Source organism: Elephas maximus, chromosome 4, assembly GCF_024166365.1.
Source record: "Elephas maximus indicus isolate mEleMax1 chromosome 4, mEleMax1 primary haplotype, whole genome shotgun sequence".
Lineage (NCBI taxonomy): Eukaryota > Metazoa > Chordata > Mammalia > Proboscidea > Elephantidae > Elephas > Elephas maximus.
Genome location: NC_064822.1, coordinates 83,560,630 through 83,575,398, shown reverse-complemented (window position 1 = coordinate 83,575,398; position 14,769 = coordinate 83,560,630).

The following is a 14,769-nucleotide window of genomic DNA, read 5'->3' as shown; positions in this document are numbered from 1 at the left end:
ATGCACAGAATAAGGGAAATGGATTAGCCCCTTCCCTTTCACCTTCTACCTCACTGATAAAAAAAATACCCATAAGTGGTTAACTAGCTTTAGAATAAGAGACACTATATAAAGCCAAAGACATTCAATGTAAACCTAGAGAACATCAGTGATGTGTCCTTTCAGTCAAACCAGGCCTTGTATAAATTTCCACAAGTATGTATCTTTGAGAGAGTAAAACCAAATGCAGATGTATCTGAGGGTCGTGTATTTTATACTCATTTTCTTGTGATTTGTCCAAATGATTGCAAGTTCAGCAAAACTGGGATTTTTCAAAGAGTTGCCATCAACTAGACTTAAAAATATCGAAGTGCTTGCTCAGAGACCCTCTTCTCCAGACCCTGTCAGCCTGTGAAAATATTGACCTTTATCAAGATCTTTATCGAGAAGTTACAGCTTTTGGAAGGTCCAGGTGAAGGTCATTAGTTAAGTTCTCACTCAGTGTCAAGATACAAGAGTGACAAAGACAGACCTGTCATTCCTGAGCTCATATTATGTATCAGATGAGACAGCAGTCTCCATCAGGTAAAAAAAAAAGATTTTTTTTTTATTGGTTTACAAACAGAAGCAACTTTTTAAATTATTTTTCTGCTAAGCTGATTACATTTGATTTTAAACATTTTTCATGTCATAAGTCTAATTCCACATACATGGCATATCATATATGATATACACCATGATAATTTATCTTGAGGTAAAATGTACTATTATAGCCTTGCTTTATTTATAATGTTGACAACTTGCAGGATCCCATTCCTCTTATTACAAAAAAAACTCACAGCAGATACATAGATAATAATTGCTTATGTGTGTGGTATTATCACCCACTTGTCTCTAGCTACATCCAGAGGTAGCAGGGGTAGTGTTGAGTTAAACCCATGGGCATCCTCTCCAGAGTTCTTTGTCACTAAGTCAGTGGGGTTTTTGAAAAGCATATGGAATTAACTCATGAAAAAATTTTTAGAGTTGGAAGATTCAGGCTAATTGTATCTCAAATGCGATATAGCTATTTCTAAAGCTGGACTGATTTAATTAGAAAGGCGAGGTTAAACTGCATTTATTTTAAAAGTAGCTACAAAATCTAGTAAACATTCCTCATCAAAGACGCCTGCTAATGATAAGCAGAGTTTGTGCATGCTTTAACCTCTGTCTTTCCAAGCCATGACAGAGACAAAACATCTTTCTTAATATGCAGGTAGCTTAACAGTTAAGAGCACTATTTAAGAGCTACTGACAGTGTGACATGGAAGAAGTTACTTAAATTGATGAGTGAAATGGAGACCACAATAGTACCAACCTCATGGATTATAAGGATTAATGGATTCATATTTGTAAAGAACTTCGTGTGTTAAGTCAGAGCTCATGAAATGATTTTAAATAAATTTACGAAGTAGTTGGTGTGATCCTCCCTCCACCCGCCCCCCCACCGCCGTGATTTTTGTGCCTACTGGAGAAGGTGAATGCTCTGTATCTATAGTGCAGATACTTGCCCCAGGACAAATGAAATCATCTAGCTTAGGGTGAGTTTGAAATGTGTGATCTACTCAAGCCTGGAGGTAAAAACCAGGGTCAGATTAAGCAATGGTTGATAAATGTATTGAGAAATACTCCTAATTGAAAGTAGATGATTTACTTTTTAAAAACGGATTAAGTTCCACATTTCACATGAATACAACATTCTTAGTTATTTATGGTCTCCTGAGGAAGAAAATTGTGTGCTGTATTCCCTTTTCATCTGGTATGTAGCCGAAGGCATGCCTAGGAGTTCAAACACTTGTTAATGGAAAAACGCATCAATGATAGTTTAATTGCAGACATAGTGCCTAAGAGCAAATAAGAATTCCAAGACTGGCAGCCTGGCACAACCCAAATAAAAGCAGACATTACAAGTGAAATTTCAGGCATCAATAATGGAAATATTTCTGAGCGTTGAGCCATTAAATGTCCCGTAACTATTGTTAGCTTCGTGTTTCTGGTCTGAATCTATGTCCGGAGAGCACAATGTGGCCAAAAGTAGATGAAAAGTACTCCCTTTTTGGTATAACTGAGGGACAGGATTATTTTGTCATGGAAATAGCCACTCGGATGATAAAAATCAGTTTCAGACTTCTACTTACCTATCTTTCAGACTTACTAAAGTTTTATTTTGTACGATAGTCTTCTTAAACTCTTGAATAAAGAGAAAAAAATCGGCCTGTTTGTCCAATGGGACTTGACAAGGCAATTTAAAAGGCAATAAAAAGCCTAATAAGGTTAAATGATGGTGGCTGGGATCATCCAAAACAGCTCCTCACCAGTCCGGTTGTTTCAAGAGAAGGTCAGCTCCTATTTTCTATGAGAAGAAGGGACAGTATTTTCCTGGGCTTTCTTTTCTCATAATCCAAAGGTTAATTTTTGCATTGTTTGTAAAAAGTTATTTTCCACCCAATTGAATGCAAACTTTTTATTATGGCAATAAAATAATAAAATATTAATTATTCTTTTTGCTAATCACTGACTTGAAATGGATAGTGTTCACAGTCAAGTGTAGGAAAGCCACAGAAAGTTCTGCTTTTCTGTTTCCCTTTTGTCAAATACTATGAGAACTTGTAATTATTTACGTCAATGTTTGTCTCCCACTACACTAGGAACTCTTCAAAAGATTATGAAGGGTTTTATCCAAAATAAAACTTAAAAATTATATAATTTTTCTGTCATTCCAGAGCAAAATTATTTAATTGTGTGTAAGTATGTATTAAGCACCCAGCATAGGGTTCCTGTGCGTTGGAATCGACTCAATGACAACAGGTTTTTGGTTTATAGTCCTGGCATCTAGTGGTTGTTGTTGTTGTGTGCCTATTAACAACTTGGACTCTTAGTGACCCTATATGACAGAGTAGAACTGTCCCATAGAGTTTCCTAGGCTGTAGTCTTTATGGGAGCAGATGTCCAGGTGTTTTCTCCCAATGGAGCCGCTGGTGGGTTCGAATCTCTGACCTTTCAGTTAGCAGCCAGGTGTTTAGCCATTGTGCTACCAGGGCATCCCACATCTTCCTTTTCCCTAAGCATCACTTTAAGTATTGAATACTTCTAGTCTGTAGGCTCAACCTCACCCAATTCAAGTGTTAATTGGAAACAAGACTAATAGTACATTAAAAGTTGAGTTTTAGGGGCTTAAAATGAGCTTTGCTGCCTTAATCTCAGCATCAAGTGTCTCTGAAATGAGTCCATGGATACCCACGGACCTACAGCTTTCTTCCTACGCCTCAACCTCCATGTCCATCCATCCCAATTGTCTGGATTTCTGCCCTGGTATAGTCCCTCTCTGTAACAGGCACTCTGCTTGGAGCCCCAACCCATTTTAACAGGCCCAACTACCGTCTCAAGCCTGGACCTTGTCTCTTCCCACCAAGATGTAGGCTAGGGTCCAGTTCCAATCTACATTGACTCTTTTGGAACCAAATCACTATCTCTTGCTCTATTATAGTTATTTCTGGGCCCCGTCAACCATCCTGTAACTCTCGGATATTGAAAATAGCCTTAATTAGACCTGAGTTTTCCATACCCCTTGGACATAATTATTTGGACTGATGCTACCTCCACTGGGTGGAAACTTGCCTGGCTCTGGTCCACACTCGTTTGTCTGCCAGCTTGCTTTTGAGGGCCCAACTTGAAAGAGTTCCTTCTTTGCCCAGACAATTTTTTAACTAATGTGCTGCCTTGGAAATTGTGAAGCCTTTTCTAAAGAAATCATCCCAGCTTCTTCTTGTCCAGATTTTTTTTCTTTTTTAAAGAGTATTTTTAAAAGTTAAAATAGCACCTACTAGGCTAGTTTCAGAAACTCTGGTGGTGTATTGGCTAAGAGCTATGGCTGCTAACCAAAAGGTTGGCAGTTCGAATCCACCAGACGCTGCTTGGAAACCCTATGGAGCAGTTCTACTGTGTCCTATAGGGTCACTATGAGTTAGAATCGACTTGACAGCAGTGGGTTTTTTGGTGGTTTGGGTAGTTTCGAAGTTACCCAAAGTCTTGCTACTCAAAGCATGGTTGCCAGAACAGCTGCCTCAGCATCTCCCGGCGCTTGTTAGAAACGCACAGTCTCAGGCCCCTCCCTGGGCCTGTTGATTAACATCTGCATTTTAATAAGATGATTCATCAGCACATTCAAATTTGTGAAGCACTGATCTGAAAACACCTCAGTATAGTAGTTCCTCATTAAGTGGAGGTACTACTTAAACACTATTGTGAAGTTAGAAACAAGATTAATTTGAAAACCAGAAATAACTTGATAACTAAAGGAATAGTTCTCATATCGAAGTGACTGCATTGCCATACTTGGGTAACCTTGGATTTGCTCCAAACCAGACATATGCTTGTTTGATTATGGAATGTCCCTCCTAAATTGCTAATTTCTCCTGAGTTTTCTCCTGGTACTTCCTTTCTTTCTCAGTCTCATGTCACTAAATTGTCATGGTGATCTCTGAAAATTACCACACAGGAAATAACAGGAGACTTTTAATTACTGAATTCCTGTACACTATTTATCCTTTATATTTAGAGCCACTGTAGAGCCTCTGGGCATATACACACAATTAAAAAGATAAACAAGATTCTCAGCCAAGTTGCAGCTGACAGTTGGTTGGCTGATAACTTGAAGAACTGAAGTCCTCTCCTGAGGCTCTGCTCATGCTGTTGGGTCCAAGTGAACCCGATGACTTATTCTTCCCCACTTACTAATGGAACCTGAAATTAGGGTGCTAATATTAAGTCCGTTGGATTTAGTTCCTACCAGAATTGTGTTCTCTGGTTTTACTTGTACACCCGAAGTAAGTCAATCAGGCTGGATTGATGTAAACCAGCGTAAAAACCCAGAACCAATTGCCGTCGAGTTGATTCTGACTTATAGCGACTGTATAGCACAGAGTAGAACTGCCCCATAGTGTTTCCAAGGCTGTAATCTTTACGGAAGCAGACACCACGTATCCTCCCCCCAACCCCATGCCCTAAGCAGCTGGTGGGTTCAAACTGCCAACCTTTTGTTAGCAGCCAAATGCTTAAGGAACTGTGCCACCAAGGTTCCTGTAAGCCAGAAGAGATGTCAGGAATCTATTCCTTTTCAACCATCAGCAGAGCAGTAGAGGCAACTGGCCCTTTTAACAGATCATTCTAATGTCTAAAGTGTTAAGAATTTTTGTTTTATCTCTCAAGTCAAAATCCTTTTTGCTGCCCAACAAAAACATTTCATATTTTATCTATAGACAAATTGAAGAACATCTAATGTCCCCTACATAATACCCATATGTACAATTAAAAAACCAAACCAAACCCATTGCCATCGAGTTGATTCTGACTCATAGTGACCATATAGTACAGAGTAGAACTGTCTCATAGGGTTTCCAAGGAGCACCTGGTGGATTTGAACTGCTGACCTTTTGGTTAGCAGCCATAGCTCTTAACCACTAAGCCACCAGGGTTTCCACGTCTGTATAAGAATATTATTGTTCAGTTTCCAGTAACCCTTTCTTCTCTAGGTCAAATTTCATGGTCTTCTCATTGTATCTCATTTTTTTTCTCTGTAGGTTTTATATCTGTTCTCATAGTCTCTCAAATTTCTCTGCTTCTTTCACCCTTCAGAATCTGGACCTGGATAATAGACTTTTGTAAAATTCTGTTCAGTGAAGAGGACACAGGCCTTACAAGCTGCATTCCTTTTATAGTTCCAGATAAGAAGCTTATTTTATTGCATTGCTTACTCCTTCTTAGGTGATCGATTACAATTATCTCTTCAGTGTGTCTTTCTTTCCCAGTTGTGATGGTTGCCCTATTGACTCTCGCTATCTTTAACTTTTTTTTTTTCAATTTGTCAATAAACATCATTACGAGGTTTACTTATAACTTCCAAATATTCTTTTTGTCACTAAAATGAAATTTGGTATAACCAGTGACTGAACAAAAAGGAAACTCAAATGAGTTGTGTTGTAATGCTGGAGTCAGGATTCTGAATTTGAAATCCTGTCCCCCTTTCCCACCACTGACTCCACTAACTGGGTATATGGCCTTGAACAGATTCACTTCTCTAAAAAGAATGGTTTAAATCCATTGACTCCTAAAAGCCCTTGCTCAGTCTAAGATTTCTCAACTCTAAGAAATCTGTCATTAGTGGACTCAAATGTGTTTTCCATGACCCTTTCCATCCTAAATCCCCAAATTTCCCTGTTTCAAGAGCCCACTTGCTTAAGAGTTACTCTAGGAAAGAATCTAAAGTTAACCCTCTACTTTTTTTTTCTTAATAAAAAAGAAACTACTGAGAAATGTATATGAAATCCAAGACAAGATAAAGATGAACACCTTCATCACCCATGCAGCCAGCTCACAGCTTTGTGAAATAAAATATTCTGATTAAAACCTATTCCTCCAGATATCATCTCACCTATTACAATCCCCTCTCCAGGATAGTCATTTACTCTTTGATGCAAATTTAAGTCATAGTGTTAAATCTGCAAGGCATATTTGTCTTTAAGCCCAATCTCTAATAATGCAATACATAGGTCATGTATACCTTTAGGAGAATTTCAGGCAGATGGTAAAGAAGTCAGGAACGCAGTATCTTTTCCAGTGATAATGGCTGCCTCTGAGAATCATAATATCCTTCCATTCTCTCTCCTGGATTTTCCTTGCTACTGGTATTTTATTTACATATGCAGGTCTTTAGCACCAGGTTTTACTTCTAACTTTTCTTCCCCATTTTGTATCCACTTAACTTCTTCATTTGTTAGCTTTCTCAAGGAAAGTTGAATATTGAAGAATATGGCAACAATTATGATATGTACAACAAAGGGGCAAAGAATAAATGCTTTAAGTTCAATTAGTTCAATAACTAATTTGTTCTACTTAGAACTAACATCGGTAGTTGTCTTCATCATCTAGTGCTGCTGTAACAGAAATACTACAACTGGATGGCTTTAACGAAGAGTATTTATTCTCTCACAGTCCAGTAAACTAGAAGTCTGAATTCAGGGCTGCAGCTCCAGGAGAAAGCTTTCTCTCTCTGTTGGCTCTGGAGAAAAGCCCTTGTCATCATTCTTCCCATGGTCTAGGAGCTTCTCTGCACAGGAACCTCAAGCACAAAGGACCTGCTCTGTTCCCAGCACTGCTTTCTTGGTGGTATGAGGTTCCCCGTCTTTCTGCTTGCTTCTCTCTCTTATATCTCAAAAGAAAGTAGTTTAAGACACTGTCTAATCTTATAGATGTCATTGATACAACTACCAATGATCCATCATAATGATAGGATTTACAACACATAGGAAAATCTCATCAAATGACAAAATGGTGGACAATCACACAATACTAGGAATCATGGCCTAACCAAGTTGACACATATTTTGGGGGACACGATTCAATCCATGACAATAGTCATATCATCCTTAGCTAAAAGTCATCTATAACAACATCTGGCACTACTAGACTGGGCTTCTGCCTACATCTGGCTCCTTCCAATGTTTGCAATGTCATCTCTTGCCACATCCTTGCTAACTATCTACCAGTCATATTGGACAAATTCCAGGTTTTTAAATATTTGCAGCTCCACTTCATTCCAAGGGCTGTGCACATGCTGCTATCTTTGCTTGGAATGAGCCCCTCCCCTCAGAGATTTCTTCCTGACCACCTTGTCCAGAGTGACTCTTCGTCCTGTTAGCCTCGTCTCAGCACTCTGTTAGTTTTCTTCAAAGCACATACCACAACTGCAATTGCTTTTATTAATTTGCTGACTTACCTGTCTCCTCCATTAAAATGTAAGCAGTATGTGGCAGACACCTTTTTGGTTTTCTATAGCAGTTGCCCAAAATACTCCTTAGCAACAGGAGACATTTAATAATTTTTTTTTTATTAGAAAGAAAGCATGAATGAATAAAAGCTTTCTTTATGTAAGAATTTTTTGCCTTTTTTTAAAATAAATCCATGGAAATATCCTGGAATTACAATTCCAAGTCTTTACCACGATGACTTCTATTGCATGGTAAATTGGAAACTTCTTCATTCAACTGTTGGTTTAAAGAATCTTGGCATTTGTAAGTCTTTATAAAAAGACTTCTTCTATTACCAGCACTAGCAATTGACCTTCTTTGGGGGCTATTGTGTTTGTTTGTTGTAATTGTAAATTCACAGGCAGTTACAAGAAGTAATACAAGGGAGTCCTGTATTTACTTTCCTCAGTGTCCCCCGGTGGTAACATCTTACATTACTGTAATACAATGTCACAACCAGGAAAACTATTTTTAACAAAGTGACAGTTTTTATCCTTTTCTTTTTAATTCCAATTATTTATTCACTGTCCATTTAGTTCACAAAAGAGCTTGAGGTGTTTTATTAAAAACACAAATATAGTGTCATTATTTTAAAAATTAATTCCAAAGGAGAAAACAAGGTTAGAAGAAGGTAAGAAAGTATACTAACCCTTGGGGCTAATTCAGAGTTTATAACCTGGCTCTCGGCAAAATCAACAGATTCTAATTAACTTACGAGCGGAAACACCAATTCTTCATAGAGAGACAAACCTTTTCTTAGTTCTTAAAACAATAGAATGCCCTCATAAGGGACAACTAAATATGCTTTTCAGAGACACATTTTCATTTACAACGAAGGTGACAATAAGTAGAGAACAAAGCTAGCTCATTTGCCAGGTAACTACCTCCCACATGGTCACTCACATATAGTTGAAATACTCAATGCTAAATTCTCAAACTTCATCAAACTACACTGTATTATTAAACACCTACAGGTCAATCACAAGGAATAGGCAGTATAATAGCAATTAGAGATATTCGCAATTATTCTGGTTCTCCTCCTTCTAAGCCTCTGTTAAGATTGTGATTTCCTGCCCCCTTGAAGTTAGGTTTGGCCAGTGACTTGCTTTGGCCAAGGAAATGTGAGTGGAAGTGATGTGTGTCACTTCCAAATGAAAGCATTTAGTTGGTAGTACTCACTGCGAACTTCCTTTTCCCTGCTTCAATGATCATGCAATCTTGAGTTAACAGGAAGTCTTCGTCACCCTGGGTCCCTGAGTGACTAAATTAAGCAGAGACCCCTGCTGTCCCACGTGTTACATGTTGAACATATTACATGCATAAGAAACAAACCTGAGTGAAATCATTGTGATTTGGGAGTTGTTCATTATCACAGGTTAACTTCACTCATCTTGCTTGCTGTCTTAGTTGTCTGGCGCTGGTGTAACAGAGATACCTCAAGTGGGTGCTTTTAACAGAAATGTATTTTTCTCACTGTTAGGAGGCTAGAAATCCGAATTCAGCATGCCAGCGGTAGGAGAAGGCTTTCTGTCTCTGTCAGCTCTGGAGGGAGGTCCTTGTGTCTTTTGAGCTTTTGTTCCTCAATGATCTTCATGTGGCTTGGCATCTATCTTCCCCTATTTCTGCTTTTTTGTTGCTTGCTTAATTTGCTCTTATAGCTCAGAAAGGGAAACCCTGGTGGCATAGCGGTTAAGAGCTACCAATGCTAATCAAAACATTGGCAGTTTGAATCTACCAGGCACTCCTTGGAAACTGTATAAGGCAGTTCTACTCTGTCCTATAGGGTCACCATGAGTTGGAATCAACTCTACAGCAGCGGGTTTGGTTTTCTTATTTTTATATCTCAAGAAAGATACACTCTACACTAATACTGCATCGTAAACATAACAAAGAAATCCCATTCCCAAATGGGATTATAACCACAGGTATAAAGTTTAAGAGTTACAACATGTGTTTTTGGGTGGGGGGTGAAGGGGCACAATTTAATCCATAAGAGTTGGTTAAAAAAAAAAAATCCCTTATACTATACTTTGATTATGCTTTCAAGTCAGGTTCTATTTCTTGAGGCTAGGTATGCCAAGTCTGGTTCCAGTATCTATAAATAGATCTCCGTGGTCAACTTAGCTATAGGTATCATTTACTCTTTGTTCTCTCTAAAAATAACCCACCATATCACTCTACAGGAAAATGACTCTAACAACACTTAGAAATTTTAGAAATATTTCATGACTAGTCCAATAAGAGCTAGTCCAATAAGAGCTAGTGAACTAGTTAAAAAAGAATAGTAGGTCATTAAGAACCAAACCTGGAGGGCCAAGTTACAGAGTGACTGGAACTCCGTGAGATGGAAGGAGATTGGCTGTGTTTGCTATTGACACACTTGAGATCTGCCATTGATGTGGTCTGTTAGCTGCTTCATCCTTACAGGCAACTTGCACTCTTTGGTGATAAAAAGAAGGGAAAAAAACGTATTCGCAAGAAGCATTTTTAATTATCTGTTAATTGGATGAAATGGCAATTAAAGTGCCTAAAGGCCATATGCATATTCATAGATTATCTTCAAAGGGTACAATTACCAATGGCAATGAAAGAGATTAGGAGTTAATATTGCATTGTGATTTGGGGGAGAGGAGGGTGAGGCATGTTCAGATAGCTTCCCCCAAATAGCTGCTAAGATTAATTTGTCTCTCTGGTTTTATACGAAGCTTTGTGGTGGTACAATTTGACTGGGAGCATAACACGTTTATCAAAGTAGCAAGTTCCGCAGTGGGTAGTCACTGGCAATTTTCCTGATTTTTCTAAGTGTGCAATAACCCTGAGAAGCAGGATGATTTTTTTTCCCCAACATAAAAGTTTAGAAAATACTTTCCATGATATTCATGTCTAACATTATTTCCATCAGAAATCATTTTTCTGCTTGTGGTAAAAATTAAATCTAATATTCCCTTTGTGAATGTCCACAGGAATGTAAAAACATTATTCCTAAATGCAGTAGCAGAACTTTCTTCCAGAGCTGCCAAAAGCGTATGGAAAAGAAATTTGGGGTTGCCATGTTGAAGTCCTCTGTCTGCCTTGAAGAATATTTTGCCATTTAAGATTGAATGTTCAAGTGACACAACAAAAGCTCAAACTCCACAGGGCCTAGCAAAAGAATTACGGGCACTTTATTCTGTCTGCTCTGCTCTTGCTCAGTTGCCAAGGAAGGTATAACATTAAGAGGTCGATTCAGGAGAAGACGTGGAAAGAAAAAAGAAGCCACACACATCCTGAAGGCACCGTTTAAGTGCCTGAGTTTTTGTCACTATTCTCCTGCCACTTCAGATAATATGAGACAGCTGGAGAAATACATATGCTCAAAGGAGATTTTAAAAAATGCAAGTGTTTTAAGTTACTCTGCTAATTGGGTCCTTCTGAAAGTCACTGACTTTTAGAACTATGTTAGAAGTGTGTTCCCAGCCTCGTTCCCTCAGGACAAAGTCTAGCTCCGCAAGCTGTGTCATGTGCTGAGAGTATGTAAGTGAATTGGTTTTGCACTGGGACTTCTTTGTTACCACCGAGAAAGGCCTGGTGACCTACTTCCAAAAATTAGCCAGTGAAAACCCTTTGAGTCACAACAGAACATTGTCTGATATAGTACTGGAAGATGAGCTCCTTAGATTGGAAGGCACTCAAAATACACAGTGGCCTCAACAATGAACTTCTAGCACTCCAGTGATCGTGACTATGGTGCAGGATCAGGCAACATTTTGTTCCGCTGTACATGAGGTTGCCATGAGTCACACAACCCATTATTATTGTTTTTAGGCGCCATTGAGTCAGTCCCTATTCATAGAGACCCTATGTACGACCGAACGAAACACTGCCTGGTCCTGTGCCATCCTCACAATCGTTGCTGTGCTTGAGCCCATTGTTACAGCCACTGTGTCAATCCATCTCGTTGAGGATTTTCTTCTTTTTCACTGACCCTCTACTAAGAGTGTCTTTCCCCTGATAACGGGCCCAAAGTATGTGAGATGAAGTCTCTCCATCCTTGATTCATCCTCTTGACCGTACTTCTGCAGTGCATGGTATATTCAACATTCTCCACCAACGCATAATTCAAATGCTTCACCAATTCTTCTTAGGCTTCCTCATTCATCATTCACCTTTCACATGCATATGAGGTGACTGAAAACACGTGGCTTGGGTCAGGCGCACCTGAGCCCTCAAAGTGACATCTTTGCTTTTTAACACTTCAAAAAGGTCTTTTGCAGCATGTTTGTACAATGCAATGCATCATTTGATTTCTTCACTGATGCTTCCATGGGTATTGATTGGGGATCCAAGTAAAATGAAATCCTTGACAACTTCAATCTTTTCTCTGTTTATCATGATGTTGCTCATTGGTCCAGTTGTGAGGATTTTTGTTTTCTTTATGTTGAGGTGCAATCTATGCTGAAGGCTGCCATCATTATCTTCACCTGTAAGTGTTTCAAGTCCTCTTCATGTTCAGCAAAGTTGTGTCATCTACATAAGGCAGGTTGTGAATGAGTCTTCCTCTAATCCTGATGCCACGTTCTTCTTCATATGGTCCAGCTTCCGGGATTATTTGCTCAGCATATAGATTGAATAGGTATGGTGAAAGGATACAACCCTGACACGCACCTTTTTTGCTTTTAAACCATGCAGTATTCCCTTGTTTGAACGACTGCCTCTTGGTCTATGTACAGGTTCCTCATAAGCAGAATTGTTTTGTAATTTCTATTCTTTGCAATGTTACAATTTGTTATGGTCCACACAGTTGAATGCCTGTGTGGTGCAGTAGTTAAGCACTTAGCTGCTAACTGAACGTTTGCTGGTTTGAACCCATCAGCCACTTCATGTGAGAAAAATGTGACAGCCTGCTTTTGTAAAGATTACAGCCTTGCAAACCCTACGCGGCAGTTCTACTCTGTCCTATAGGGTCACTGATAATCAGAACCAACTCAGTGTCAAGGGGTTTGAGTTTTTTTTTTTTTTTTTTTTCTGGTTTAAACATCCTTTTTATTCTCTGCTTTCAGCCAAGATCCATCTGACATTAGTAATCATATCCCTGGTTCCACATTCTCTTTTGAATCCTGCTAGACTTTCTGGCAGTTCTCTGCAGATGCACTGTTGCAACCGTTTTTGAATTATCTTCAGTAAACTTTTACTTGCCTCTGATATTAATGATATTGTTCAATAATTTTCACATTCTGTTGGATCACCTTTCTTTGGAATGGGCACAGATATGGATATTTTCCAGTCAGTTGGCCATGTAGTTGTCTTCCAATTTTCTTGGCATAGACAAGTGAGCATTTCCAGTGTCGCATTCATTTGTTGAAACTTCTCAACTGGTACTCAGTCAATTCCTGGAGCCTTGTTTTTTGTCAGTGCCTTCACTGCAGCTTTAATTTCTTCCTTCAATACCATCAGTTCTTGATCATATGTTACCTGCTGAAATGTTTGAAGGTCGACCAATTCTTTTTGATATAGTGAGTCTGTATTCCTTCTATCATCTTTTGATGCTTCCTGCATCATTAAATATTTTGCTATAAATCTTTTAATATTGCAACTTGAGCCTTGAATTTTTTTCTTCAGACAGACTAGCAGACCCATAACCGAAAACCAAACCCATTGCCACTGAGTCAATTCTGACTCATAGCGACCCTATAGGACAAAGTAGAACTGCCCCACATGGTTTCCAAGGAGCAGCTGGTGGATTAGAACTGGCGAACTCTTGGTTAGCAGCCAAGCTCTTAACCACTGTACCTCCAGGGCTCCAGCAGCCCCATAACAGACCATTATTATACCCAAGATCTAAGTCTTTAGGTAGTGCAAACAAAAGGTCTATCTAAAAGAGGGTTATCAGTTCTGTTGGACACATTCTCAGTAAGGGATTATTTAATCATACGTTATGTGGGGTCTTTCTCCCAAAATGAACTACCCAGACAACAGGCTGTACTCAAGAGTCCGTTCCCTTGAATTTAAGTGCTGGAGATTTATTTCTAGCAAGGAAAATGAGTGAGTGCATATTGCTCAGCAGAGCGATGGCCTGTGTATTTTAGATAGCTTCCTTTCTGCTTTATTTCCTGTCCCTGTTTGTAAAGCACTTTGTTCACATAAACAGCTGCATCTTGGGGATTTCCTTGTTATTTAGCTTTCTAGTTCTTGCAAATGATAAGTTTGTTTCCAAATATGAAAGTTTGGGGAGTGCCTTTCACCTATTGAAGATATTCACATTGCTTAGAAGTTTTGTATAAAGAGCTGCTATATCTCAGTGTTTTTAAAACGTGTGTATTAATTGGGCTGGGCCAAGATTCCCGGTATTGTGTGATTCTCCTTTATGTTGTAAATCCTGCTTCTATGATGTTAATGGTGGAGGATGGGCAGCAGTTGTGTTAGTGAGGTAGGATTCAACCTGCAAGACTGAATCATGTCTTGAGGCAATCTCTGGAGGTATAAAAGAGAGAGCGAGCAGAGAGACAGGGGTACCTCATGCCACCAAGAAAGCAGTGCCAGGAGCAGAGCACGTCGTTTAGACCCGGGGTCGCTGCACTGAGAAGCTCCTAGCCTGGGGGAAGATTGATGAGAAGGCAGACAGAGAAAGCCTTCCCCTGCTGACACCCTGCATTTGAACTTTTAGCCTACTTTACTGTGAGAAAATAAACTTCTCTTTGTTAAAGCCATCCACTTGTGGTATTTCTGTTATAGCAGCACTAGATAACAGACAGAATTTGCTACCGAGAGAGTGGGGTGCTGCTCTAACAGATACCTAAAATGTGGAAGTGGTTTTGAAACTGTGAATGGATAGAGAAGCAGTGGCAGAGAAGCAGCAGCAGCAGAACCAGGAGACCAGGGCCAGAGGGCGCTGTAGCTGACCCACGGAGTGAGAGAGCTGAGTGCGTGTGCGCAGAAGTCTTCCTGGGGGAAGTAGGGTGCCACTGGG